This window comes from Amblyomma americanum, chromosome 5 (genome assembly GCF_052857255.1).
Source record: "Amblyomma americanum isolate KBUSLIRL-KWMA chromosome 5, ASM5285725v1, whole genome shotgun sequence".
Classification (NCBI taxonomy): Eukaryota; Metazoa; Arthropoda; class Arachnida; order Ixodida; family Ixodidae; genus Amblyomma; species Amblyomma americanum.
The window spans coordinates 28,475-56,400 of record NC_135501.1 but is presented as its reverse complement, the minus strand read 5'-3'; the positions used below and the strand labels follow the sequence as shown (position 1 = coordinate 56,400).

At 49.3% G+C, this 27,926-nt stretch overlaps 2 pseudogenes; both read left to right on the top strand.

Moving 5' to 3' along the window:
* Positions 1 to 11,509: 11,509 nt before the first annotated feature.
* LOC144133685 (uncharacterized) lies at positions 11,510 to 18,041 on the top strand (annotated as a pseudogene).
* Positions 18,042 to 24,096: 6,055 nt separating this feature from the next.
* On the top strand, positions 24,097 to 27,698 carry LOC144133684 (uncharacterized; annotated as a pseudogene).
* Positions 27,699 to 27,926: the final 228 nt, after the last annotated feature.

The following is a 27,926-nucleotide window of genomic DNA, read 5'->3' as shown; positions in this document are numbered from 1 at the left end:
CAGCTGCATCAAGATAATGCGGCGTCGTCCTGATGCGCCAGTGAATTGAACGGTTTTGTTGAACCACGTGACACGCTCACTTTGCCTGGATATAAAGGACGCCTCGACCATCGCTGGAAACATTTGGCAGCGGGGCAGCGCATGGAGCACAGCGTGATTATTTTACCTTGCATTTCACAGGCGAAACGCTCGCCCACTGAAAAAGTGCCTGCGGTACAGATGCATCAAGATACTGCGGCGTCGTCCTGATGCACCGGTAAATTGACCGGTTTTGTTGAACCACGTGACACGTTAACTTTGTCTGGCTTACAAGGACGCCACGACCATTGTTGGAACCAATTGGAAGCGTGGCAGTGGACGGAGCAGAGCGTGAATTTTTTCACCTTGCATGTCACTGGCGAAACGCTCCACTATTAACCAAGTGCCTGTGATACAGCTGCATCAAGTTAATGCGGCGTCGTCCTGATGCGCCGGTAAATTGAACACTTTTGTAGAACCACGTGACGCTCTCATTGACTTGCTTAAAAGGACGCCACGACCATAGCGGGAACCATTTGGCAGCGGGGCAGTGCGTGTAGCAGAGCGTGATTATTTTACCTTGCATTTCACAGGCGAAACGCTCCACCACTGACCAAGTGCTTGGGATGCAGATGCATCAAGATACTGCGGCGTCGTCCTGATGCACGGTAAATTGACCGGTTTTGTTGAACCACGTGACACGCTCACTTTGCCTGGCTGAAAAGGACGCCACGACCATTGCAGGAACCTATTGGCAGCGTGGCAACGCACGGAGCAGAGCGTGATTTTTTTCACCCTGGATTTCACAGGCGAAAGGCTCGACCACTGAAAAAGTGCCTGCGGTACAGCTGCATCAAAATACTGCGGCGCGGTCCTGATGCGCCTGTAAATGGACCGGTATTGTTGAACCACATGACGCTCAATTTCCTGGCTTAAAAGGACGCCTCGACAATCGCTGGAACCATTTGGCAGCGAGGCAGCGCATGGAGCAGAGCGTGATTTTTTCACCTTGCATTTCACAGGCGAAACGCTCGACCACTGAAAAAGTGTGTGCGGTACAGCTGCATCAAGATACTGCGGCACCGTCCTGATGCGCCGATAAATTGACCGGTTTTGTTGAACCACGTGACACGCTCACATTGCCTGGCTTAAAAGGACGCCACGACCATCGCTGGAAACAATTGGCAGCGGGGCAGCGCACGGAGCAGAGCGTGATTTTTTCACCCTGCATTTCACAGGCGAAACGCTCCACCACTGAACAAGTGCTTGCGATACAGCTGCGTCAATATACTGCTGCGTCGTCCTGATGCGCCGGTAAATTGAACGCTTTTGTTGAACCACGTGATACGCTGACTTTGCCTGGCTTAAAAAGACGCCACGACCATCGCTGGAACCAATTGGCAGCGTGGCAGTGCACGGAGCAGAGCGTGCTTTTTTTCACCTTGCATTTCACAGGCGAAACGCTCCACCACTGACCAAGTGCCTGTGATACAGCTGCCACAAGATACTGCGGCGTCGTCCTGATGCGCCAGTAAATTGACCGGTTTTGTTGAACCACGTGACACGCTCACTTTGCCTTGCATAAAAGGACGCCACGACCATCGCTGGAACCATTTGGCAGCGCGGCAGCGCACGGAGCGGAGCGTTATTTTTTTACCTTGCATTTCACAGGCGAGACGCTCTACCACTGGAAAAAAGTGCCTGCGGTAAGGATGCATCAAGATATGCGGCGTCGTCCTGATGCGCCGGTAAATGGACCGGTTTCGTTGAACCACATGAGTTCACTTTGCCTGGCTTAAAAGGACGCCACGACCATCGCTAGAACTGTTTGGCAGCGTGGCAGCGCATGGAGTAGAGCGTGATTTTTCACCTTGTACTTCACAGCCGAAACGCTCGGCCACTGACCAAGTGCCTGCGGTTCAGCTGCATCAAAATACTGCGGCGTGGTCCTGATGCGCCGGTAAATTGACCGGTTTTGTTGAACCACGTGACACGCTCACTTTGCCTGGCTTAAAAGGACGCCACGACCATTGCTAGAACCATTTGGCAGCGTGGCAGCGCACGGAGCAGAGCGTGATTTTTTCACCTTGCATTTCACAGCCGAAACGCTCGACCACTGACCAAGTGCCTGCGGTACAGGTGCTTCAAATTACTGCGGCGTCGTCCTGATGTGCCAGTAAATTGACAGGTTTTGTTGAATCACGTGACCACTCACTTTGCCTGGCTTAAATGGACGCCACGACCATCGCTGGAACCATTTGGCAGCGGGGCAGCGCACGGAGCAGAGCGTGATTTTCTTTCACCTTGAATTTCAAAGGCGAAACGCTCCACCACTGACCAAGTGCCTGTGATACAGCTGCATCAAGATACTGCAGCGTCTTCCTGATGAGCCGGTAAATTGACCGGTTTTTGTTGAACCACGTGACACGCTCACTTTGCCTGGCTTAAAAGGACGCCACGACCATTGCAGGAATCAATCGGCAGCATTGCAGCGCATGGAGCAGAGCGTGGTTTTTTTCTCCTTGCATTTCACAGGCGAAACGCTCGCCCACTGAAAAAGTGCCTGCGGTACAGATGCATCAAGATACTGCGGCATCGTCCTGATCCACCGGTAAATTGACCGGTTTTGTTGAACCACGTGACACGCTACTTTTGTCTGGCTTAAAAGGACGCCATGACCATTGTTGGAACCAATTGGCAGTGTGGCAGTGCACGGAGCAGAGCGTGAATTGTTTCACCTTGCATGTCACAGGCGAAACGCTCCACTACTAACCAAGTGCCTGTGATACAGCTGCATCAAGATAATGCGGCGTCGTCCTGATGCGCCGGTAAATTGAACACTTTTGTAGAACCACGTGACGCTCACAATTCCTTGCTTAAAAGGACGCCACGACCATAGCGGGAACCATTTGGCAGCGGGGCAGCGCGTGTAGCAGAGCGTGATTTTTTTAACCTTGAATTTCACAGGCGAAACGCTCGACCACTGAAAAAGTGCCTGGGGTACAGCTGCATCAAGATACTGCGGCATTGTCCTCATGCGTCGATAAATTGACCGGTTTTGTTGAACCACCTGACACGCTCACTTTGCCTGGCTTAAAAGGACGCCACGACTATTGTTAGAACCATTTGCCATCGTGGCAGCGCACGGAGCAGAGCGTGATTTTTCTCACCCTGCATTTCACAGGCGAAACGCTCGACCACTGAAAAAGTGCCTGCGGTACAGCTGCATCAAGATACTGCGGTGTCGTCCTGATGCGCCGGTAAATGGACCGGTTTTGTTGAGCCACATGACACGCTCACTTTGCCTGGCTTAAAAGACGCCACGAACATCGCTGGAAACATTTGGCAGCGGGGCAGCGCACGGAGCAGAGCTTGGTTTTTTCACCCTGCATTTTTGTGGCGGAACGCTCCACCACTGACCAAGTGCCAGCGATACAGCTGCATCAAGATAATGCGGCGTCGTCCTGATGCGCCAGTGAATTGAACGGTTTTGTTGAACCACGTGACACGCTCAATTTGCCTGGATATAAAGGACGCCTCGACCATCGCTGGAAACATTTGGCAGCGGGGCAGCGCATGGAGCAGATCGTGATTATTTTACCTTGCATTCACAGGCGAAACGCTCGCCCACTGAAAAAGTGCCTGCGGTACAGATGCATCAATATACTGCGGCGTCGTCCTGATGCGCCAGTGAATTGAACGGTTTTGTTGAACCACGTGACACGCTCACTTTGCCTGGATATAAAGGACGCCTCCACCATCGCTGGAAACATTTGGCAGCGGGGCAGCGCATGGAGCAGAGCGTGATTATTTTACCTTGCATTTCACAGGCGAAACGCTCCACCACTGACCAAGTGCTTGCGATGCAGATGCATCAAGATACTGCGGCGTCGTCCTGATGCACGGTAAATTGACCGGTTTTGTTGAACCACCTCACACGCTAACTTTGCCTGGCTGAAAAGGATGACACGACCATAGCTGGAACCATTTTGCACTGTGGCAGCGCACAGAGCAGAGCTTGATTTTTAAACCTTGCATTTCACAGGCGAAACGCTCCACTTCTGACCAAGTGCCTGCGGTACAGCAGCATCAAGCTGCCACGGAGCAGAGCGTGATTTTTTAAACCTTGCATTTAACAGGCGAAACGCTCCACCTCTGACCAAGTGCCTGCTGTACAGCTGCATCAAGATGCTGCGGCGTCGTCCTGAGGCGCCGGTTTATCGGCCGGTTTTGTTGAAGCACGTGACACACTCACTTTGCCTGCATTAAAAGGACGCCATGACCATCGCTGGAACCATTTTGCAGCATGGCAGCGCAAGGAGCAGAGCGTATTTTCTTTCACCTTGAATTTCACAGGCGAAACGCTCCACCACTGACCAATTGCCTGTGATACAGCTGCATCAAGATACTGCGGCGGTGTCCTGTTGCGCCGGTAAATTGACCGTGTTTGTTGAACCATGTGACACGCTCACCTTTGCCTGGCTTAAAAGGACGCCACGACCATCGCTGAAACGATTTGGCAGCGGGGAAGCGCACAGAGCAGAGCGTGACTTTTTTCACCTTGCATTTCACAGGCGAAACGCTCCACCACTGACCAAGTGCCTGTGATACAGCTGCATCAATATACTGCGGCATCGTCCTGATGCGCCGGTAAATTGACCTGTTTTGCTGAACCACGTGACACGCTCACTTTGCCTGGCTTAAAAGGACGCCACGGCTATTGTTAGAACCATTTGCCATCGTGGCAGCGCACGGAGCAGAGCGGGAGTTTTTTCACCTTGCATTTCACAGCCGAAACGCTCGACCACTGACCAAGTGCCGGCGGTACAGCGGCATCAAAATACTGCCGCGTCGTCCTGATGTGCCGGTAAATTGACCGGTTTTGTTGAACCACGTGACACACTCACTTTTCCTTGCTTTAAATGACGACACGAGCATCGCTGGAACCATTTGGCAGCGGGGCAGCGCACGGAGCAGAGCGTGATTTTTTCACCTTGCATTTCACAGGCGAAACGCTCGACCACTCACCGAGGGCCTGCGGTACAACTGCATTAAGACACTGCGGCGTCGTCCTGATGTGCCGGTAAATTGACCGGTTTTGTTGATCCACGTGAGAGGCTCACTTTGCCTGGCTTAAAAGGACGCCACGACTATCGCTGGAACCATTTGGCAGCGCGGCATCGCACGGAGCAGAGCGTGATTTTCTTTCACCTTGAATTTCAAAGGCGAAACGCTCCACCAGTGACCAAGTTCCTGTGATACAGCTGCATCAAGACACTGCGGCGTAGTCCTGATGCACCGTTAAATTGACCGGTATTTGTTGAACCACGTGACACGCTCACTTTGCCTGGCTTAAAAGGACACCCATACCATTGCTGGAATCAATTGGCAGCATACCAGCGTATGGAGCAGAGCGTGATTTTTTTCACTTCGAATTTCACAGGCGAAACGCTCACCCACTGAAAAAGTGCCGGCGGTACAGCTGCATCAAGATAATGCGGCGGCGTCCTGATGCGGCGGTAAATTGAACACTTTTGTAGAACCACCTGACGCTCACTTTGCCTGGCTTAAAAGAACGCCACGACAATCGCTGGAAACATTTGGCAGCGGGGCAGCGCATGGAGCAGTGCGTGATTTTTTTTTCACCTTGCATTTCAGAGGCGAAACGCTCCACCACTGACCAAATTCCAGCGATACAGATGCATAAAGATTCTGCGGCGTCGTCCTGATGCACCGGTAAATTGACCGGTTTTGTTGAACCACGTGACACGCTAACTTTGTCTGGCTTAAAAGGAAGCCACGACCATCGCTGGAACCATTTGGCACCGTGGCAGCACACGGAGCAGAGCGTGATTGTTTTCACCTTGCATTTCACAGGCGAAACGCTCCGCCATTCACCAAGTGCCTGCGATACAGCTGCATCAAGATACTGCGGCGTCGTCCTGATGCGCTAGTAAATTGACCGGTTTTGTTGAACCACGTGACACGCTTACTTTGCCTGGCTTAAAAGGACGCCACGACCATTGCTAGAACCATTTGGCAGTGGGGCAGTGCACGGAGCAGAGCTTGAATTGTTTCACCTTGCATGTCACAGGCGAAACGCTCCACTACTAACCAAGTGCCTGTGATACAGCTGCATCAAGATAATGCGGCGTCGTCCTGATGCGCCGGTAAATTGAACACTTTTGTAGAACCACGTGACGCTCACAATGCCTTGCTTAAAAGGACGCCACGACCATAGCGGGAACCATTTGGCAGCGGGGCAGCGCGTGTTGCAGAGCGTGATTTTTTTAACCTTGAATTTCACAGGCGAAACGCTCGACCACTGAAAAAGTGCCTGCGGTACAGCTGCATCAACATACTGCGGCATCGTCCTCATGCGTGGATAAATTGACCGGTTTTGTTGAACCACGTGACACGCTCACTTTGCCTGGCTTAAAAGGACGCCACGACCATTGCAGGAATCAATTGGCAGCGTGGCAGCGCACGGAGCAGAGCGTGATTTTTCTCACCCTGCATTTCACAGGCGAAACGCTCGACCACTGAAAAAGTGCCTGCGGTACAGCTGCATCAAGATACTGCGGTGTCGTCCTGATGCGCCGGTAAATGGACCGGTTTTGTTGAGCCACATGACACGCTCACTTTGCCTGGCTTAAAAGACGCCACGACCATCGCTGGAAACATTTGGCAGCGGGGCAGCGCACGGAGCAGAGCTTGGTTTTTTCACCCTGCATTTTTGTGGCGGAATGCTCCACCACTGACCAAGTGCCAGCGATACAGCTGCATCAAGATAATGCGGCGTCGTCCTGATGCGCCAGTGAATTGAACGGTTTTGTTGAACCACGTGACACGCTCACTTTGCCTGGATATAAAGGACGCCTCGACCATCGCTGGAAACATTTGGCAGCGGGGCAGCGCATGGAGCAGATCGTGATTATTTTACCTTGCATTAAACAGGCGAAACGCTCGCCCACTGAAAAAGTGCCTGCGGTACAGATGCATCAAGATACTGCGGCGTCGTCCTGATGCACAGGTAAATTGACCGGTTTTGCTGAACCACGTGACACGCTAACTTTGTCTGGCTTACAAGGACACCACGACCATTGTTGGAACCAATTGGCAGCGTGGCAGTGCACGGAGCAGAGCGTGAATTTTTTCACCTTGCATGTCACAGGCGAAACGCTCCACTACTAACCAAGTGCCTGTGATACAGCTGCATCAAGATAATGCGGCGTCGTCCTGATGTGCCGGTAAATTGAACACTTTTGTAGAACCACGTGACGCTCACATTGCCTTGCTTAAAAGGACGCCACGACCATAGCGGGAACCATTTGGCAGCGGGGCAGCGCGTGTAGCAGAGCGTGATTTTTTAACCTTGAATTTCACAGGCGAAACGCTCGACCACTGAAAAAGTGCTTGCGGTACAGCTGCATCAAGATACTGCGGCATCGTCCTGATGCGTCGATAAATTGACCGGTTTTTTTGAACCACGTGACACGCTCACTTTGCCTGGCTTAAAAGGGCGCCACGACCATTGCAGGAATCAATTGGCAGCGTGGCAGCGCACGGAGCAGAGCGTGATTTTTTTCACCCTGCATTTCACAGGCGAAACGCTCGACCACTGAAAAAGTGCCTGCGGTACAGCTGCATCAAGATACTGCGGTGTCGTCCTGATGCGCCGGTAAATGGACCGGTTTTGTTGAGCCACATGACACGCTCACTTTGCCTGGCTTAAAAGACGCCACGACCATCTCTGGAAACATTTGGCAGCGGGGCAGCGCACGGAGCAGGGCGTGGTTTTTTCACCATGCATTTTTGAGGCGGAACGCTCCACCACTGACCAAGTGCCAGCGATACAGCTGCATCAAGATAATGCGGCGTCGTCCTGATGCGCCAGTGAATTGAACGGTTTTGTTGAACCACGTGACACGCTCACTTTGCCTGGATATAAAGGACGCCTCGACCATCGCTGGAAACATTTGGCAGCGGGGCAGCGCATGGAGCAGAGCGTGATTATTTTACCTTGCATTTCACAGGCGAAACGCTCCACCAGTGACCAAGTGCTTGCGATGCAGATGCATCAAGATACTGCGGCGTCGTCCTGATGCACGGTAAATTGACCGGTTTTGTTGAACCACCTCACACGCTAACTTTGCCTGGCTGAAAAGGATGACACGACCATAGCTGGAACCATTTTGCACTGTGGCAGCGCACAGAGCAGAGCTTGATTTTTAAACCTTGCATTTCACAGGCGAAACGCTCCAGTTCTGACCAAGTGCCTGCGGTACAGCAGCATCAAGCTGCCACGGAGCAGAGCGTGATTTTTTAAACCTTGCATTTCACAGGCGAAACGCTCCACCTCTGACCAAGTGCCTGCGGTACAGCTGCATCAAGATGCTGCGGCGTCGTCCTGAGGCGCCGGTTTATCGGCCGGTTTTGTTGAACCACGTGACACACTCACTTTGCCTGCATTAAAAGGACGCCACGACCATCGCTGGAACCATTTTGCAGCATGGCAGAGCAAGGAGCAGAGCGTATTTTCTTTCACCTTGAATTTCACAGGCGAAACGCTCCACCACTGACAAATTGCCTGTGATACAGCTGCATCAAGATACTGCGGCGGTGTCCTGTTGCGCCGGTAAATTGACCGTGTTTGTTGAACCATGCGACACGCTCACTTTGCCTGGCTTAAAAGGACGCCACGACCATCGCTGAAACCACTTGGCAGCGGGGAAGCGCACGGAGCAGAGCGTGACTTTTTTCACCTTGCATTTCACAGGCGAAACGCTCCACCACTGACCAAGTGCCTGTGATACAGCTGCATCAATATACTGCGGCATCGTCCTGATGCGCCGGTAAATTGACCTGTTTTGCTGAACCACGTGACACGCTCACTTTGCCTGGCTTAAAAGGACGCCACGACTATTGTTAGAACCATTTGCCAGCGTGGCAGCGCACGGAGCAGAGCGGGAGTTTTTCACCTTGCATTTCACAGCCGAAACGCTCGACCACTGACCAAGTGCCGGCGGTACAGCGGCATCAAAATACTGCCGCGTCGTCCTGATGTGCCGGTAAATTGACCGGTTTTGTTGAACCACGTGACACACTCACTTTTCCTTGCTTTAAATGACGACACGAGCATCGCTGGAACCATTTTGCAGCATGGCAGAGCAAGGAGCAGAGCGTATTTTCTTTCACCTTGAATTTCACAGGCGAAACGCTCCACCACTGACAAATTGCCTGTGATACAGCTGCATCAAGATACTGCGGCGGTGTCCTGTTGCGCCGGTAAATTGACCGTGTTTGTTGAACCATGCGACACGCTCACTTTGCCTGGCTTAAAAGGACGCCACGACCATCGCTGAAACCACTTGGCAGCGGGGAAGCGCACGGAGCAGAGCGTGACTTTTTTCACCTTGCATTTCACAGGCGAAACGCTCCACCACTGACCAAGTGCCTGTGATACAGCTGCATCAATATACTGCGGCATCGTCCTGATGCGCCGGTAAATTGACCTGTTTTGCTGAACCACGTGACACGCTCACTTTGCCTGGCTTAAAAGGACGCCACGACTATTGTTAGAACCATTTGCCAGCGTGGCAGCGCACGGAGCAGAGCGGGAGTTTTTCACCTTGCATTTCACAGCCGAAACGCTCGACCACTGACCAAGTGCCGGCGGTACAGCGGCATCAAAATACTGCCGCGTCGTCCTGATGTGCCGGTAAATTGACCGGTTTTGTTGAACCACGTGACACACTCACTTTTCCTTGCTTTAAATGACGACACGAGCATCGCTGGAACCATTTGGCAGCGGGGCAGCGCACGGAGCAGAGCGTGATTTTTTCACCTTGCATTTCACAGGCGAAACGCTCGACCACTCACCGAGGGCCTGCGGTACAGCTGCATTAAGACACTGCGGCGTTGTCCTGATGTGCCGGTAAATTGACCGGTTTTGTTGGTCCACGTGAGAAGTTCACTTTGCCTGGCTTAAAAGGACGCCACGACTATCGCTGGAACCATTTGGCAGCGCGGCATCGCACGGAGCAGAGCGTGATTTTCTTTCACCTTGAATTTCAAAGGCGAAACGCTCCACCAGTGACCAAGTTCCTGTGATACAGCTGCATCAAGATACTGCGGCGTAGTCCTGATGCACCGTTAAATTGACCGGTATTTGTTGAACCACGTGACACGCTCACTTTGCCTGGCTTAAAAGGACACCAATACCATTGCTGGAATCAATTGGCAGCATACCAGCGTATGGAGCAGAGCGTGATTTTTTTCACTTCGAATTTCACAGGCGAAACGCTCACCCACTGAAAAAGTGCCGGCGGTACAGCTGCATCAAGATAATGCGGCGTCGTCCTGATGCGGCGGTAAATTGAACACTTTTGTAGAACCACCTGACGCTCACTTTGCCTGGCTTAAAAGAACGCCACGACAATCGCTGGAAACATTTGGCAGCGGGGCAGCGCATGGAGCAGTGCGTGATTTTTTTTCACCTTGCATTTCAGAGGCGAAACGCTCCACAACTGACCAAATTCCAGCGATACAGATGCATCAAGATTCTGCGGCGTCGTCCTGATGCACCGGTAAATTGACCGGTTTTGTTGAACCACGTGACACGCTAACTTTGTCTGGCTTAAAAGGAAGCCACGACCATCGCTGGAACCATTTGGCACCGTGGCAGCACACGGAGCAGAGCGTGATTGTTTTCACCTTGCATTTCACAGGCGAAACGCTCCGCCATTCACCAAGTGCCTGCGATACAGCTGCATCAAGATACTGGGGCGTCGTCCTGATGCGCTAGTAAATTGACCGGTTTTGTTGAACCACGTGACACGCTTGCTTTGCCTGGCTTAAAAGGACGCCACGACCATTGCTAGAACCATTTGGCAGTGGGGCAGCGCATGGAGCAGAGCGTGATTTTTTTCACCTTGCATTTCACAGGCGATACGCTCCACCACTGACCAAGTGCCCATGATACAGCTGCATTAAGATACTGCGTCGTCGTCCTGACGCGCCGGAAAATTGTCCGGTTTTGTTGAGTCACGTGACACGCTTAATTTGCCTGGCTTAAAAGGAAGCCACAACCATCGCTAGAACTATTTGGCAGCGTGGCAGCGCACGGAGCAGAGCGTGATTTCTTCACCTTGCACTTCAGAGCCGAAACGCTCGACCACTGACCAAGTACCTGCGGTACAGCTGCATCAAATTACTGCGGCGTGGTCCTGTTGCGCCGGTAAATTGACCGGTTTTGTTGAACCACGTGACAGCGTGATTTTTTAACCTTGCATTTCACAGGCGAAACGCTCGACCACTGAAAAAGTGCCTGCGGTACAGCTGCATCAAGATTCTGCGTCATCGTTACAGAGGCTAGAAGTTTTTCCTAGTGTCGTGAACGGCCGCCGTTTCAAGGGGCGCCTGTGAAACCAGTTTGGATTCACTGCGTAGGTGGCGCTGCTGCTCGCAGGCGAGCGGCTTTGGCCGCTCTATGCTAGCCGCGCCGTTCGCCCAGCCAGTTGGCAAGTGCGCGCGCGCTTTGATTTGTGTGTTTTGTTTGTGCAACTCTCGATGACTCGTTGTGTTGAAACAAAGTGACGTCTGTGCAGCACGTGTGATAATGCCGACAAAAAAGGACGCACGTGTTTCGTGCCGCTCTGCAAAGGTGGCTACAAGTCGTCGAAAGAAAAAGTGTCGTTGTTCCGCGCCCCGTCCGACCCTCATCGGTTGGAAGAATGGGCTCGAAACATAAAGCGAGATGACAAGGCTCTCGACGAAACCTGTGTCGTTTGCTCAAGGCACTTCGACGAACGCTACGTCCAAAGGACGTTCAGGCACGTCATAAACGGGAAAGTTGTGGAAATTGATCGCGAGCGGCCAGCGCTCACCGATGATGCCGTTCCGACGATATTTCCTGATGCTCCCTCCTACATTGGTGTGTTCTCGGATAAAAAGTGTCCGATTGTTGTGAAGTTCCGGTCTTTCAAAACAAAACAACAAATCCTAGTGCAGTCTACCAAACTTATAAATAAAAAGGTCACTGTAAGTGAAGATTATTCTGTGCAGACACGTGTCGCTCGAAAGAAGCTTGTGCAGTTCGCGAAGGATGCTGACTTTAAGTATAAGCTGAGGTATAACAAACTGTATTGTAACAACAAATGCTACGCCTTTGACCCTATTCCCGATAGCATTTTCGAGCTAACTGGCCCACCGGGATCTTTAGTGGCCCCTTATTGCACTGCTTCTGCTTCTGGCTCGCCACACGCTTCGCCATAGAGATACGGGAGGGGCAGTGGGCGGGCGACTGGAGATAAGACAGCGCTTTCAATTCTTTTCACAAACATCAGAAGCATAGTACCAAAGCGGGAAGATCTAAGCTCTGTCATCGACTCATGTGATGCCGATGTTGTACTGCTGACCGAAACGTGGCTCTCTGCAATGATAGAGAGCAAGGAACTGTTCGATTGCAAGAAGCGCTACAATGTTTATCGTTCTGATAGAGGTCATAGAAGTAGAGGTGTTTTAATAGCCATCGCCTATAATATTGTGTCTTCGCCCATTAGTCTTTCTAACACCTTAGAGTTGGTTTGGGTTGAACTTCATGTTCATTTCAGGAAACTGATTCTGGGCATATGCTACCATTCCCCGTCTTCGTGTGCAAATTTCGTTGAAGATTTGCATGATGCTCAACATGATCTCAGTACGTTATCCGGGTGCGGCAATCCTTCTTGCTGGTGACTTCAATTATCCCAGCATCGTGTGGACTAATACATCGCCGTATCCTCGCCCCTTTTCTACCGAATGCAATAACTTTTTGCGAACCTGTTTGGATTTCAACCTTTCGCAGCTAGTTGCTAAGCCAACTCGAGTCACGCCATCATGTTCCAGTGTATTAGACCTTGTGTTAACCAACGCGCCGGGTCTTATCCCTTCAATCTCGTACTTACCTGGTCTTAGTGATCACTCGTTGCTTCATTTCGATGTAAAAATTAAAATTCCTAATTGCCGGAGCATTTTCAAGTCTATTAGAGATTACAAACGGGCGGACTATGATGCCATTAATCGTGAATTAGCTCTTTTCTTAAACAGTTATTTACCAGAATTTTCACAGCGTTCTGTCCACACTAATTGGGAATTGATTAGGGACACTGTTGAACGTCTCACTAATACATTTTTGCCACTAAGACTTTTGCGGTGTAATAGCCAATCACCGTGGTTCAATAACATTTTAAAAAGGCTATTCAATTAGAAAAAACGTTTGTTTCGCTCGGCCAAATCATCGAATTCGCAAGAACGATGGGACGGTTACCTTTCTGCGGCCGCTGAGTACAAATTAGCTCTGAAAAATGCTAAGGACTCCTTCTTTAACAGTAGTTTGCCTGCTCTGCTGATTAATAACCCTAGACAGTTTTGGAACACTGTGAACCAGAAAGATAGTTCGTCAATACTACTTACATCTTCAGACGGCGTTGCATAATCACCTAATGAATGCGCTAGTGTTCTTAATAGTGTTTTTGTTGCTGCTTTTTCTGGCAATGTTTGCCTTACCAATCGGGAGTGTCCGGTCTTGGATGCTTTTCCCATGGATCCAATTCTTTTTGACACAACTGGCATCCTGAGAATAATTGAGGACCTTAAGATTTCTTCCTCCTGTGGCGTCGATAACATTAATTCGAAATTTCTGGTTAATACAAAGATGTACAGTTCAATGATCCTTACCAAACTATTTGACCAGTCTCTGGAAACAGGCTGTATTCCCAATGACTGGAAGGTTGGGAGGGTGATTCCGCTGCACAAGTCTGGCGATAAACATTGCCCTGATAACTTTCGCCCTGTGTCGCTCACCAGCATTCCATGTAAAATCATGGAACATGTCATCTACTCTCATCTTGTTACCTTTTTAGAATCCAATTGCTTTTTCAGTAATGCCCAACACGGCTTCCGTAAATCATTTTCATGCGAAACGCAACTCATATGCTTCACAAATGACTTGCATTGCATTCTAGATCGCGGGTCCCGTGCTGATTCTATATTTATGGATTTTTCTAAAGCATTTGACAAGGTTTCACATGAGCTTCTTCTTCTTAAACTAAACAGCCTTAACATCGATTCCACATTACTTGCATGGTTGTATTGCTTTCTTTCAAACCGAAGTCAGTTCGTAACAGCAAATAACGTCAATTCAGATTCCTCGCCTGTTGGCTCTGGTGTGCCTCAGGGGTCCGTTCTTGGACCCCTCCTCTTTCTCATTTATATAAACGACTTACCCACTACTATATCGTCTTCCGTTTGTCCTTTTGCCGATGACTGTGTTATTTACCGCGAAATTAATGACGATAATGATGCATCTGTTCTTCAGTCAGATATTAACAAGGTACTGGATTGGTGTAACCTGTGGAATATGAAGCTAAACATTACTAAATGCAAGCGTTTGCCCATTTCTCGTCTGTCTACTACACACTCTACCTACTGCATTAATGGCATCACTCTTGAAACTGTGTCGTCTTATAAATATCTGGGTGTTCATGTCTCTTCTAACCTGTCTTGGAAACCTCATGTTGACTACATTATAAATAACGCTAACCGCATCCTTGGATACCTTCGCAGAAATTTTTCATGTGCACCGAGTTCATTAAAACTACTACTTTACAAAACCTTGGTCCGCTCTAAATTGGAATGTGCTTCATCGGTGTGGAACCCTGGGGTCGAATTTCTCATTTCTGACTTAGAATCAGTTCAAAACGGCGGTTGTCGTTTCATACTTTCCAACTATCATCGTACTAGTAGTGTAACTGCCATGAAAGCTAACCTTTCCCTACCGCTTCTTTCCCGTCGCAGGTCAATAGCTTCATTATGTACATTTCACAAAATTTATCATAATCCTTATCTTAAAGAGAGGTTGTTAAAAAGACCATCATATATTTCAGCACGCATGGATCACCGCCACAAAGTTTGGATCCCTCCTTGTCGCACGAGATGTTTTCACGATTCATTCATACCCAGAACTTGTGTCAGCTGGAATCACCTTCCCCACGATATTGTTGAAATTACCGATACTGTTGCCTTTCGAAACGCTGTTACTAATTTTATATAAGTCTCTGTCTGTATCTATGTTTTATTTTATTTGCTGCTGTTTTCTTTTGTGGTTTGTTTTGTGTAATGCTGCCTTTTGCTAGTGCTGTTACTAATCTTAAATCAGTGTGTGCTGTAACTATATTCAAATTTTTTAGCTGCTGTTTTTGTTTTTTTTTTACTTATATGTTATTCCCACTCCCCTCTGTAACGCCTAACGGCCCTGAGGGTAAATAAATGAAATGAAATGACGAGGCCTGTTCCCCAGAAAAGTAAGGAAAGGAACCTAGCGGACAACTGTCTGCCACCATCAAAGCGCATGGCATCAGGTAACGGAATCAACAACGACCCTGCAGATGTCAGTGATGAAGGGTGCACTTTAGAACTGCCATCGCACGCACTGCATCCGTTTCGTGACATTGTCCCTCCGTCATCATCTTGTTGCAGAATTGTTTTGTTGAACGATCCTGCCACTCTGTGCTTCGGGTGGCACATCAGTTTGGAACCAAGTGACGTGCGCGTGATCAAGCACGTAATGTTTTCGGCTTCCGCCGAAGCAGCTGGGTACATCTGCACATTGCACTGCAGAAGCATCAAAGTTGAAGAATTTCATGTGCATGGTGAAAAGGACGCCGTCGCAGCGTTGATGAAGGCAGATAAATTGCCACTTTGTCCCGGCTGTCAGATTGAGCCTCTCTCACCTGGCCAACATAAACAGTATGGAAAAGCGTACTTCTCGAAAACCTGCACTGTGACGACGTCCGATGGCAATACTTGTCTACGATGCAAATACTCAAGGAAGCTCATCTTGAACCAGTTCAACAGGCAACATAAGAAGCGACTAGCGACTTCGAAACAAATTAATGCAAGGAAGCGAAAATCCCTTCACTTATTCAGGGCCAAAAAAAACTGTCTAAGATCAACAAGACTGCCGAAGACCTACGGGCGCTCACGCAGTCCATCAAACTACTGTGCTGGAAAAGAAAATCGGAGGCCTTCCTCCAAAGCAGCGCCTTGCTGTGAAGGTATGTTTCGAGGCAGCTTCCAGAGTCAACCCGTGGCATGCGGTTCGATCAGCTGTGGGTGCTGGAATGTATCCTCATGCGAATGAGGAGCCCGCAGCTCTATGAACATGTCAGGCGGCATGAGATTATGGCCTTGCCAAGCAAGTCATGCCTGGACAAGTATTTGCAGGGATTTAAGAGCACATTTGGGTTTAATCGCAGCGTATTCTCGGCGCTTCTAAAGAAGACAAATGAAATGGATGAAGTTAGTCGCCATGGGGGCCTTGTGTTCGACGAGATAAAGCTCTCCGAGAACATTAACGTGATGGGCTCTGGTGAACTTAGTGATTTTGTTGATCTCGGCCCGTTTAACGACGAAAGCAGCAAGACCGTGCTGAGTGATCATGGCCTAGTGATATTGTTCCAGCCATTCCAAGGTGCGTTAGTCAAGTAAGGTTGTGCAATTGTGTTTTTATTATACAAAAGTTAGTACTTGTGTACGTTCAGGAGTTAAATGTTTGAGAACGAAGCAGATGTTTTTTGAAAATATTTTTCACTGACACCATCCCTGTGGTGCTTACACTATTTTCCTCGCAATACAATGTTCTGTATTTGCAGGAAAATGGACCCAAATTCTAGGAGTATTTGTCTGCCAAAGGCAATGTGAAAGCTCCTATGCTTTCGAAAATACTTCTTGAAGCCACATACTTGCCGAGAAATCGGGTCTTTTTGTCGATTTTTGGACAAGTGATGGAGCTCCCTGGAACAGGTGCCTGTGGAAGCTCTTCGGCATCAAAGGTAGGTTTATTGCATTAAAACTGCTTAAAAGCTTTTGTTTTGTTTAGCTCAACAGTTACTGATACTGGTTTCTCATCTGTGCAGCTTCATCTAAGGAAATCAAGTGTAAAGTGCCCCACCCTGTAAACAAAGAAAGAAGTATCCACTTCATAGCGGATTTCCCTCACCTGGTGAAGTGTGTGCGGAATGCTTTTGTTGGAAAAGGCATACAAATTCCAGGTGGACACGCACATGCTTATGTAATAGAGGAAGCCTAGAAAATGGACAAAGAATCTGTGACATTGAAGGTGATGCCACACATCACGCAAGCACATGTGCTTCCAAGCGCGTTCGAAAAAATGCGAGTAAACCTTGCATTTCAGCTCTTCAGTCATGAGGTACTAAAGGGTTTTTTCTTTTACCGGGACCAATTGCAAAGGGACAACGTCCGTAACATCGAACCGACAGAACGGTTTGTGAAACTAATGGAAAGTCTAATTTTTATAATGTCGTCTAGAATACCATCAAACGGCCTTCGTGCTGATTTAAGATGTGCACACTTTTTGAATGAGTTCATTGTTTTTCTCAAAGAATGGGAGGAATATGCTGCACAGCATGGTGGCGGCTTATTAAGTGCAGGAACTGCCCTTGGGCTGCGTGTAACGCTGCAAAGCACACTGTCGCTTGTAAACTACCTGACCACGTCCCTGCAATACAAGTACTTGTTGACCGCAAACCTAAGCCAAGACAGGATGGAGAATGTATTTGAGATTGTGCGCCAGTGCTTCGGTTGCAATGACCATCCAACTGTGGGGCAGTTTTTGTTAAATATAAACAACCTGGCTTTCTACAGCCTCGCAAAGCCGCCAAAAGGAGCAAACGTTCCGGCAGAAGTAGTGACTGCCCTGTTGCAACCATCTGATGTCGCCAAAGAAAATAATGCACGAATAACTGAACTTGTCGATAATTTACTGGATGGAGGAAACTTGGCCTCTGCTGCAGAGCTGCTGGCGGAGCACAGAAGCCTGGGCGACCATCAGGGTTGTGTTGACAAAAAAGTGACAGCAGACTAATTTTTTATGTAGCTGGGTATGTTGTGAGAAAAATTCTTAAAAGATTTCCTTGCCCTGAATGTGCAACTTATTTCAGCACTTTGCCTTTGCAAGCTGAGTCAAACAACAATGTCTCGCTTACTCGAAATTTTGACCATGGAGGTTTAGTTTATACATCAAGGCCGATTGAACAGCTAATAGCAAAGCTTGAGGACGCATTTACGGTGTTTTTCAGCCGCAATAAGCTACAAGCAGATAGCATGGTCAGCTTTCTGCCTTTTCTTCAGGGACGTGAGCTTCAAGGTGTGGGCTGCGAGGATCATGGATGCATTTCCTTGTAAAGTCATTAAACAAAGAGTGCGGCGTGCAGCGAGAAAAGAAAAAGCTGCTGAAAATGAGGCGCTGTCAGTAGCCTCGCAAAGGGCACTTCGCACAGGGAAAGGCATTAGTAAATTGTTGCCATGAAACCTTGTGTAATAAAGACGCTCCACCACTGACCAAGTGCCCGCTATACAGCTGCATCAAGATATTGCGGCGTCGTCCTGATGCGCCAGTGAATTGAACGGTTTTGTTGAACCACGTTGCATGGATTAAACGGACGCCCCGGTCATCGCTGGAAACATTTGGCAGCGGGGCAGCGCATGGAGCAGAGCGTAATTTTTTACCTTGCATTTCACGTGCGAAACGCTCCACCACTGACCAAGTGTTTGCGATGCAGATGCATCAAGATACTGCGGCGTCGTCGTGATGCGCCAGTGAATTGAACGGTCTTGTTGAACCACGTGACACGCTCACTTTGCATGGATTAAACGGACGCCCCGGTCATCGCTGGAAACATTTGGCAGCTGGGCAGCGCATGGAGCAGAGCGTAATTTTTTACCTTGCATTTCACGTGCGAAACGCTCCACCACTGACCAAGTGCTTGCGATGCAGATGCATCAAGATACTGCGGCGTCGTCCTGATGCACCGGTAAATTGACCGGTTTTGTTGAACCACCTCACACGCTAACTTTCCCTGGCTGAAAAGGATGACACGACCATAGCTAGAACTATTTTGCACAGTGGCAGCGCAGAGAGCAGAGCTTGATTTTTAAACCTTGCATTTCACAGGCGAAACGCTCCACCTCTGACCAAGTGCCTGCGGTACAGCTGCATCAAGATACTGCGGCGGTGTCCTGTTGCGAAGGTTTATCGGCCGGTTTTGTTGAACCACGTGACACACTCACTTTGCCTGCATTAAAAGGACGCCACGACCATCGCTGGAACCATTTTGCAGCATGGCAGCGCAATGAGCAGAGCATGATTTTCTTTCACTTTGAATTTCACAGGCGAAACGCTCCACCACTGACCAAGTGCCTGTGATACAGCTGCATCAAGATACTGCGGCGGTGTCCTGTTGCGCCATTAAATTGACCGTGTTTGTTGAACCATGTGACACGCTCACTTTGCCTGGCTTAAAAGGACGCCATGACCATCGCTGAAACCATTTGGCAGCGGGGAGGAGGAGGAGGAAAACTTTTATTTCTATTTACAGTGAGAGGTCGATGGGGCGAGCCGGAAGGACCCGTCCCTTACAAACACTAGGAGGGAGCCCTTGTCCGGGATCCCTGTAGCTTCCGCAGCGGCTCGGGCTCTAGCTACCAATGCCTGTTGGGCATGGAGTTCGGAGCAGCCGCGCAGGGCAGCTTCCCAGGCGTCTCGAGTGGGGTGGAGGTGGGGTGGGTAGGCAGGATTGGAAGGGCATGCCCACACCATGTGGTAGGTGTCCGAAAACTCCTCCTCACAGTGTGGGCACGCGCCCGAGAAAGAAGAATTGAAGTGCTTAAGTACTGCCGGGCACAGTACAGTATTGGTATAGAGGCGGAGAAGCCAGCGCTCCTCCACCCTGGTGAGGCCTTTACAGGGAGGGGGATAGAGACCATGAAAATTTTGATAAAGAGAGGTGATCTCTTTAAAGGTGATGGCCGGATTGAAATTGAATTCCGGATCAGGCTGCGGATGAGGCGACGCCCGGTGAGTAAGCGCGCGGGCGGCAGCGTCGGCTGCCTCGTTCCCCTCAAGACCCGCATGAGCCGGAGCCCACACGATGGTACGATGGGTCGGAAACCCTGTGTAATCGCATGCGTGGAGAATTTTGAAAGCACGGTCTGGAATGTACCCTTCCTCAATATTGCGGCAGGCGCCCCTAGAGTCCGTAATAATGACTCGGGACTCTGGATCTGCGGCGGCCAGTGCAATGGCGATCTCTTCCGCAAATGTAATGTTTGGGGCACGGAAAGTAAGGCCCTGAACTGTAGTGTTTTGGTGGATGACGGCCGCCGTGTACCAACCCCCATGGTGCGGGCCGGCCGCATCCACATAGAAGACACCTGGCTTGTGGCCATATTGTTGAGAAATAGCCTCCGCCCGCGCGAGACGGCGACCATCATGGGTGTCTGCAGTCATGTTCTTCGGAAGGGGTCGCACCTGGAGTGCAAAGTGTAAGCGGGTTAGAAGGCGGCTCCCCGCAGGTGTTTTGCTTAGGCGCAAGTATTGATTGTTAAGATGAGCTTCTCGTAACTCCCCAAAGGTGTTGGTCATCCCCAGACCGAGGAGACGCTTGTTGTACGTCGTTATGGGGAGGTCGAGCGCTCTCTTATAAATCTTGCGGAGAACTACCTCTAAGGCATTCTCATCGCATTTGCGTAGGTGGAGGTAGGGAGCCGAATATAAAATCCGGCGGGTCACGAATGCATTGGCCAGCCGCAGGGCATCTTTGCATCGTAGTCGCACGGAGCAGAGCGTGACTTTTTTCACCTTGCATTTCACAGGCGAAACGCTCCACCACTGACCAAGTGCCTGTGATACAGCTGCATCAAGATACTGCGGCATCGTCCTGATGCGCCGTAAAATTGACCGGTATTTGTTGAACCACGTGACACGCTCACTTTGCCTGGCTTAAAAGGACACCAATACCATTGCTGGAATCAATTGGCAGCATGGCAGCGCATGGAGCAGAGAGTGATTTTTTTCACTTTGCATTTCACAGGCGAAACGCTCGCCCACTGAGAAAGTGCCGGCGGTACAGCTGCATCAAAATAATGCGGCGTCGTCCTGATGCGGCGGTAAATTGAACACTTTTGTAGAACCACGTGGCGCTCACTTTGCCTGGCTTAAAAGAACGCCACGACAATCGCTGGAAACATTTGGCAGCGGGGCAGCGCATGGAGCAGTGCGTGTTTTTTTTTTCACCTTGCATTTCACAGGCGAAACGCTCCACCACTGACCAAATTCCAGCGATACAGATGCGTCAAGATTCTGCGGCGTCGTCCTGATGCACCGGTAAATTGACCGGTTTTTTTGAACCACGTGACACGCTAACTTTGTCTGGCTTAAAAGGAAGCCACGACCATCGCTGGAACCATTTGGCACCGTGGCAGCACACGGAGCAGAGCGTGATTGTTTTCACCTTGCATTTCACAGGCGAAACGCTCCGCCATTCACCAAGTGCCTGCGATACAGCTGCATCAAGATACTGCGGCGTCGTCCTGATGCGCTAGTAAATTGACCGGTTTTGTTGAACCACGTGACACGCTTACTTTGCCTGGCTTAAAAGGACGCCACGACCATTGCTAGAACCATTTGGCAGTGGGGCAGCGCATGGAGCAGAGCGTAATTTTTTACCTTGCATTTCACGTGCGAAACGCTCCACCACTGACCAAGTGCTTGCGATGCAGATGCATCAAGATACTGCGGCGTCGTCCTGATGCACCGGCAAATTGACCGGTTTTGTTGAACCACCTCACACGCTAACTTTGCCTGGCTGAAAGGGATGACTCGACCATAGCTAGAACCATTTTGCACAGTGGCAGCGCACAGAGCAGAGCTTGATTTTTAAACCTTGCATTTCACAGGCGAAACGCTCCACCTCTGACCAAGTGCCTGCGGTACAGCTGCATCAAGATACTGCGGCGGTGTCCTGTTGCGCCGGTTTATCGGCCGGTTTTGTTGAACCACGTGACACACTCACTTTGCCTGCATTAAAAGGACGCCACGACCATCGCCGGAACCATTTTGCAGCATGGCAGCGCACGGAGCAGAGTGACTTTTGTCACCTTGCATTTCACAGGCGAAACGCTCCACCACTGACCAAGTGCCTGTGATACAGCTGCATCAAGATACTGCGGCATCGTCCTGATGCGCCGGTAAATTGACCTGTTTTGCTGAACCACGTGACACGCTCACTTTGCCTGGCTTAAAAGGACGCCACGACTACTGTTAGAACCATTTGCCAGCGTGGCAGCGCACAGAGCAGAGCGGGATTTTTTTCACCTTGCATTTCACAGCCGAAACGCTCGACCACTGACCAAGTGGCGGGGGTACAGCTACATCAAAATACTGCCACGTCGTCCTGATGTGCCGGTAAATTGACCGGTTTTGTTGAACCACGTGACACACTCACTTTTCCTTGCTTTAAAGGACGACACGAGCATCGCTGGAACCATTTGGCAGCGGGGCAGCGCACGGAGCAGAGCGTGATTTTTTCACCTTGCATTTCACAGGCGAAACGCTCGACCACTCACCGAGGGCCTGCGGTACAGCTGCATTAAGACACTGCGGCGTCGTCCTGATGTGCCGGTAAATTGACCGGTTTTGTTGATCCACGTGAGAGGCTCACTTTGCCTGGCTTAAAAGGACGCCACGACTATCGCTGGAACCATTTGGCAGCGGGGCATCGCACGGAGCAGAGCATGATTTTCTTTCACCTTGAATTTCAAAGGCGAAACGCTCCACCACTGACCAAGTTCCTGTGATACAGCTGCATCAAGATACTGCGGCGTAGTCCTGATGCGCCGTAAAATTGACCGGTATTTGTTGAACCACGTGACACGCTCACTTTGCCTGGCTTAAAAGGACACCAATACCATTGCTGGAATCAATTGGCAGCATGGCAGCGCATGGAGCAGAGCGTGATTTTTTTCACTTTGCATTTCACAGGCGAAACGCTCGCCCACTGAGAAAGTGCCGGCGGTACAGCTGCATCAAGATAATGCGGCGTCGTCCTGATGCGGCGGCGGTAAATTGAACACTTTTGTAGAACCACGTGACGCTCACTTTGCCTGGCTTAAAAGAACGCCACGACAATCGCTGGAAACATTTGGCAGCGGGGCAGCGCATGGAGCAGTGCGTGTTTTTTTTTTCACCTTGCATTTCACAGGCGAAACGCTCCACCACTGACCAAATTCCAGCGATACAGATGCGTCAAGATTCTGCGGCGTCGTCCTGATGCACCGGTAAATTGACCGGTTTTTTTGAACCACGTGACACGCTAACTTTGTCTGGCTTAAAAGGAAGCCACGACCATCGCTGGAACCATTTGGCACCGTGGCAGCACACGGAGCAGAGCGTGATTATTTTCACCTTGCATTTCACAGGCGAAACGCTCCGCCATTCACCAAGTGCCTGCGATACAGCTGCATCAAGATACTGCGGCGTCGTCCTGATGCGCTAGTAAATTGACCGGTTTTGTTGAACCACGTGACACGCTTACTTTGCCTGGCTTAAAAGGACGCCACGACCATTGCTAGAACCATTTGGCAGTGGGGCAGCGCATGGAGCAGAGCGTGATTTTTTTTCACCTTGCATTTCACAGGCGATACGCTCCACCACTGACCAAGTGCCCATGATACAGCTGCATTAAGATACTGCGTCGTCGTCCTGACGCGCCGGAAAATTGTCCGGTTTTGTTGAGTCACGTGACACGCTTAATTTGCCTGGCTTAAAAGGACGCCACGACCATCGCTAGAACTATTTGGCAGCGTGGCAGCGCACGGAGCAGAGCGTGATTTTTTCACCTTGCACTTCACAGCCGAAACGCACGACCACTGACCAAGTACCTGCGGTACAGCTGCATCAAAATACTGCGGCGTGGTCCTGATGCGCCGGTAAATTAACCGGTTTTGTTGAACCACGTGACAGCGTGATTTTTTAACCTTGCATTTCACAGGCGAAACGCTCGACCACTGAAAAAGTGGCGGTACAGCTGCGTCAAGATACTGCGGCATCGTTACAGAGGCTAGAAGTTTTTCCTAGTGTCGTGAACGGCCGCCGTTTCAAGGGGCGCCTGTGAAACCAGTTTGGATTCACTGCGTAGGTGGCGCTGCTGCTTGCAGGCGAGCGGCTTTGGCCGCTCTATGCTAGCCGCGCCGTTCGCCCAGCCAGTTGGCAAGTGCGCGCGCGCTTTGATTTGTGTGTTTTGTTTGTGCAACTCTCGATGACTCGTTGTGTTGAAAAAAGTGACGTCTGTGCAGCACGTGTGATAATGCCGATAAAAAAGGACGCACGTGTTTCGTGCCGCTCTGCAAAGGTGGCTACAAGTCGTCGAAAGAAAAAGTGTCGTTGTTCCGCTCCCCGTCCGACCCTCATCGGTTGCAAGAATGGGCTCGAAACATAAAGCGAGATGGCAAGGCTCTCGACGAAACCTGTGTCGTTTGCTCAAGGCATTTCAACGAACGCTATGTCCAAAGGACGTTCAGGCACGTCATAAACGGGAAAGTGGTGGAAATTGATCGCGAGCGGCCAGCGCTCACCGATGATGCCGTTCCGACGATATTTCCTGATGCTCCCTCCTACATTGGTGTGTTCTCGGATAAAAAGTGTCGTCCGATTTTTGTGAAGTTCCGGTCTTTCAAAACAAAACAACAAATCTGGCGATAAAGTCTGGCGATAAACATTGCCCTGATAACTTTCGCCCTGTGTCGCTCACCAGCATTCCATGTAAAATCATGGAACATGTCATCTACTCTCATCTTGTTACCTTTTTAGAATCCAATTGCTTTTTCAGTAATGCCCAACACGGCTTTCGTAAATCATTTTCATGCGAAACGCAACTCATATGCTTCACAAATGACTTGCATTGCATTCTAGATCGCGGGTCCCGTGCTGATTCTATATTTATGGATTTTTCTAAAGCATTTGACAAGGTTTCACATGAGCTTCTTTTTCTTAAACTAAACAGCCTTAACATCGATTCCACATTACTTGCATGGTTGTATTGCTTTCTTTCAAACCGAAGTCAGTTCGTAACAGCAAATAACGTCAATTCAGATTCCTCGCCTGTTGGCTCTGGTGTGCCTCAGGGGTCCGTTCTTGGACCCCTCCTCTTTCTCATTTATATAAACGACTTACCCACTACTATATCGTCTTCCGTTTGTCCTTTTGCCGATGACTGTGTTATTTACCGCGAAATTAATGACGATAATGATGCATCTGTTCTTCAGTCAGATATTAACAAGGTACTGGATTGGTGTAACCTGTGGAATATGAAGCTAAACATTACTAAATGCAAGCGTTTGCCCATTTCTCGTCTGTCTACTACACACTCTACCTACTGCATTAATGGCATCACTCTTGAAACTGTGTCGTCTTATAAATATCTGGGTGTTCATGTCTCTTCTAACCTGTCTTGGAAACCTCATGTTGACTACATTATAAATAACGCTAACCGCATCCTTGGATACCTTCGCAGAAATTTTTCATGTGCACCGAGTTCATTAAAACTACTACTTTACAAAACCTTGGTCCGCTCTAAATTGGAATGTGCTTCATCGGTGTGGAACCCTGGGGTCGAATCTCTCATTTCTGACTTAGAATCAGTTCAAAACCGCGGTTGTCGTTTCATACTTTCCAACTATCATCGTACTAGTAGTGTAACTGCCATGAAAGCTAACCTTTCCCTACCGCTTCTTTCCCATCGCAGGTCAATAGCTTCATTATGTACTTTTCACAAAATTTATCATAATCCTTATCTTAAAGAGAGGTTGTTAAAAAGACCATCATATATTTCAGCACGCATGGATCACCGCCACAAAGTTTGGATCCCTCCTTGTCGCACGAGATTTTTTCACGATTCATTCATACCCAGAACTTGTGTCAGCTGGAATCACCTTCCCCACGATATTGTTGAAATTACCGATACTGTTGCCTTTCGAAACGCTGTTACTAATTTTATATAAGTTACTGTCTATATCTATGTTTTATTTTATTTGCTGCTGTTTTCTTTTGTGGTTTGTTTTGTGTAATGCTGCCTTTTGCTAGTGCTGTTACTAATCTTAAATCAGTGTGTGCTGTAGCTATATTCAAATTTTTTAGCTGCTGTTTTTGTTTTTTTTTTACTTATATGTTATTCCCACTCCCCTCTGTAACGCCTAACGGCCCTGAGGGTAAATAAATGAAATGAAATGACGAGGCCTGTTCCCCAGAAAAGGAAGGAAAGGAACCTAGCGGACAACTGTCTGCCACCATCAAAGCGCATGGCATCAGGTAACGGAATCAACAACGACCCTGCAGATGTCAGTGATGAAGGGTGCACTTTAGAACTGCCATCGCACGCACTGCATCCGTTTCGTGACATTGTCCCTCCGTCATCATCTTGTTGCAGAATTGTTTTGTTGAACGATCCTGCCACTCTGTGCTTCGGGTGGCACATCAGTTTGGAACCAAGTGACGTGCGCGTGATCAAGCACGTAACGTTTTCGGCTTCCGCCGAAGCAGCTGGGTACATCTGCACATTGCACAGCAGAAGCATCAAAGTTGAAGAATTTCATGTGCATGGTGAAGAGGACGCCGTCGCAGCGTTGATGAAGGCAGATAAATTGCCACTTTGTCCCGGCTGTCAGATTGAGCCTCTCTCACCTGGCCAACATACACAGTATGGAAAAGCGTACTTCTCGAAAACCTGCACTGTGACGACGTTCGATGGCAATACTTGTCTACGATGCAAATACTCAAGGAAGCTCATCTTGAACCAGTTCAACAGGCAACATAAGAAGCGACTAGCGACATTGAAACAAATAATTGCAAGGAAGCGAAAATCCCTTCACTTATTCAGGGCAAAAAAAACTGTCTAAGATCAACAAGACTGCCGAAGACCTACGGGCGCTCACGCAGTCTATCCCAACTACTGTGCTGGAGGAGAAAATCGGAGGCCTTCCTCCAAAGCAGCGCCTTGCTGTGAAGGTATGTTTCGAGGCAGCTTCCAGAAAGTCAACCCGTGGCATGCGGTTCGATCAGCTGTGGGTGCTGGAATGTATCCTCATGCGAATGAGGATCCCGCAGCTCTATGGACATGTCAGGCGGCATCAGATTATGGCCTTGCCAAGCAAGTCATGCCTGGACAAGTATTTGCAGGGATTTAAGAGCACATTTGGGTTTAATCGCAGCGTATTCTCGGCGCTTCAAAAGAAGACAAATGAAATGGATGAAGTTAGTCGCCATGGGGGAATTGTGTTCGACGAGATAAAGCTCTCCGAGAACATTAACGTGATGGGCTCTGGTGAACTTAGTGGTTTTGTTGATCTCGGCCCGTTTAACGACGAAAGCAGCAAGACCGTGCTGAGTGATCATGGCCTAGGGATATTGTTCCAGCCATTCCAAGGTGCGTTAGTCAAGTAAGGTTGTGCAATTGTGTTTTTATTATACAAAAGTTAGTACTTCTGTACGTTCAGGAGTTAAATGTTTGAGAACGAAGCAGATGTTTTTTGAAAATATTTTTCACTGACACCATGCCTGTGGTGCTTACACTATTTTCCTCACAATACAATGTTCTGTATTTGCAGGAAAATGGACCCAAATTCTAGGAGTATTTGCTGCCAAAGGCAATGTGAAAGCTGCTATGCTTTCGAAAATACTTCTTGAAGGCACATACTTGCCGAGAAATCGGGTCTTTTCGTCGATTTTTGGACAAGTGATGGAGCTCCCTGGAACAGGTGCCTGTGGAAGCTGTTCGGCATCAAAGGTAGGTTTATTGCATTAAAACTGCTTAAAAGCTTTTGTTTTGTTTAGCTCAACAGTTACTGATACTGGTTTCTCATCTGTGCAGCTTCATCTAAGGAAATCAAGTGTAAAGTGCCCCACCCTGTAAACAAAGAAAGAAGTATCCACTTCATATCGGACTTCCCTCACCTGGTGAAGTGTGTGCGGAATGCTTTTGTTGGAAAAGGCATACAAATTCCAGGTGGACACG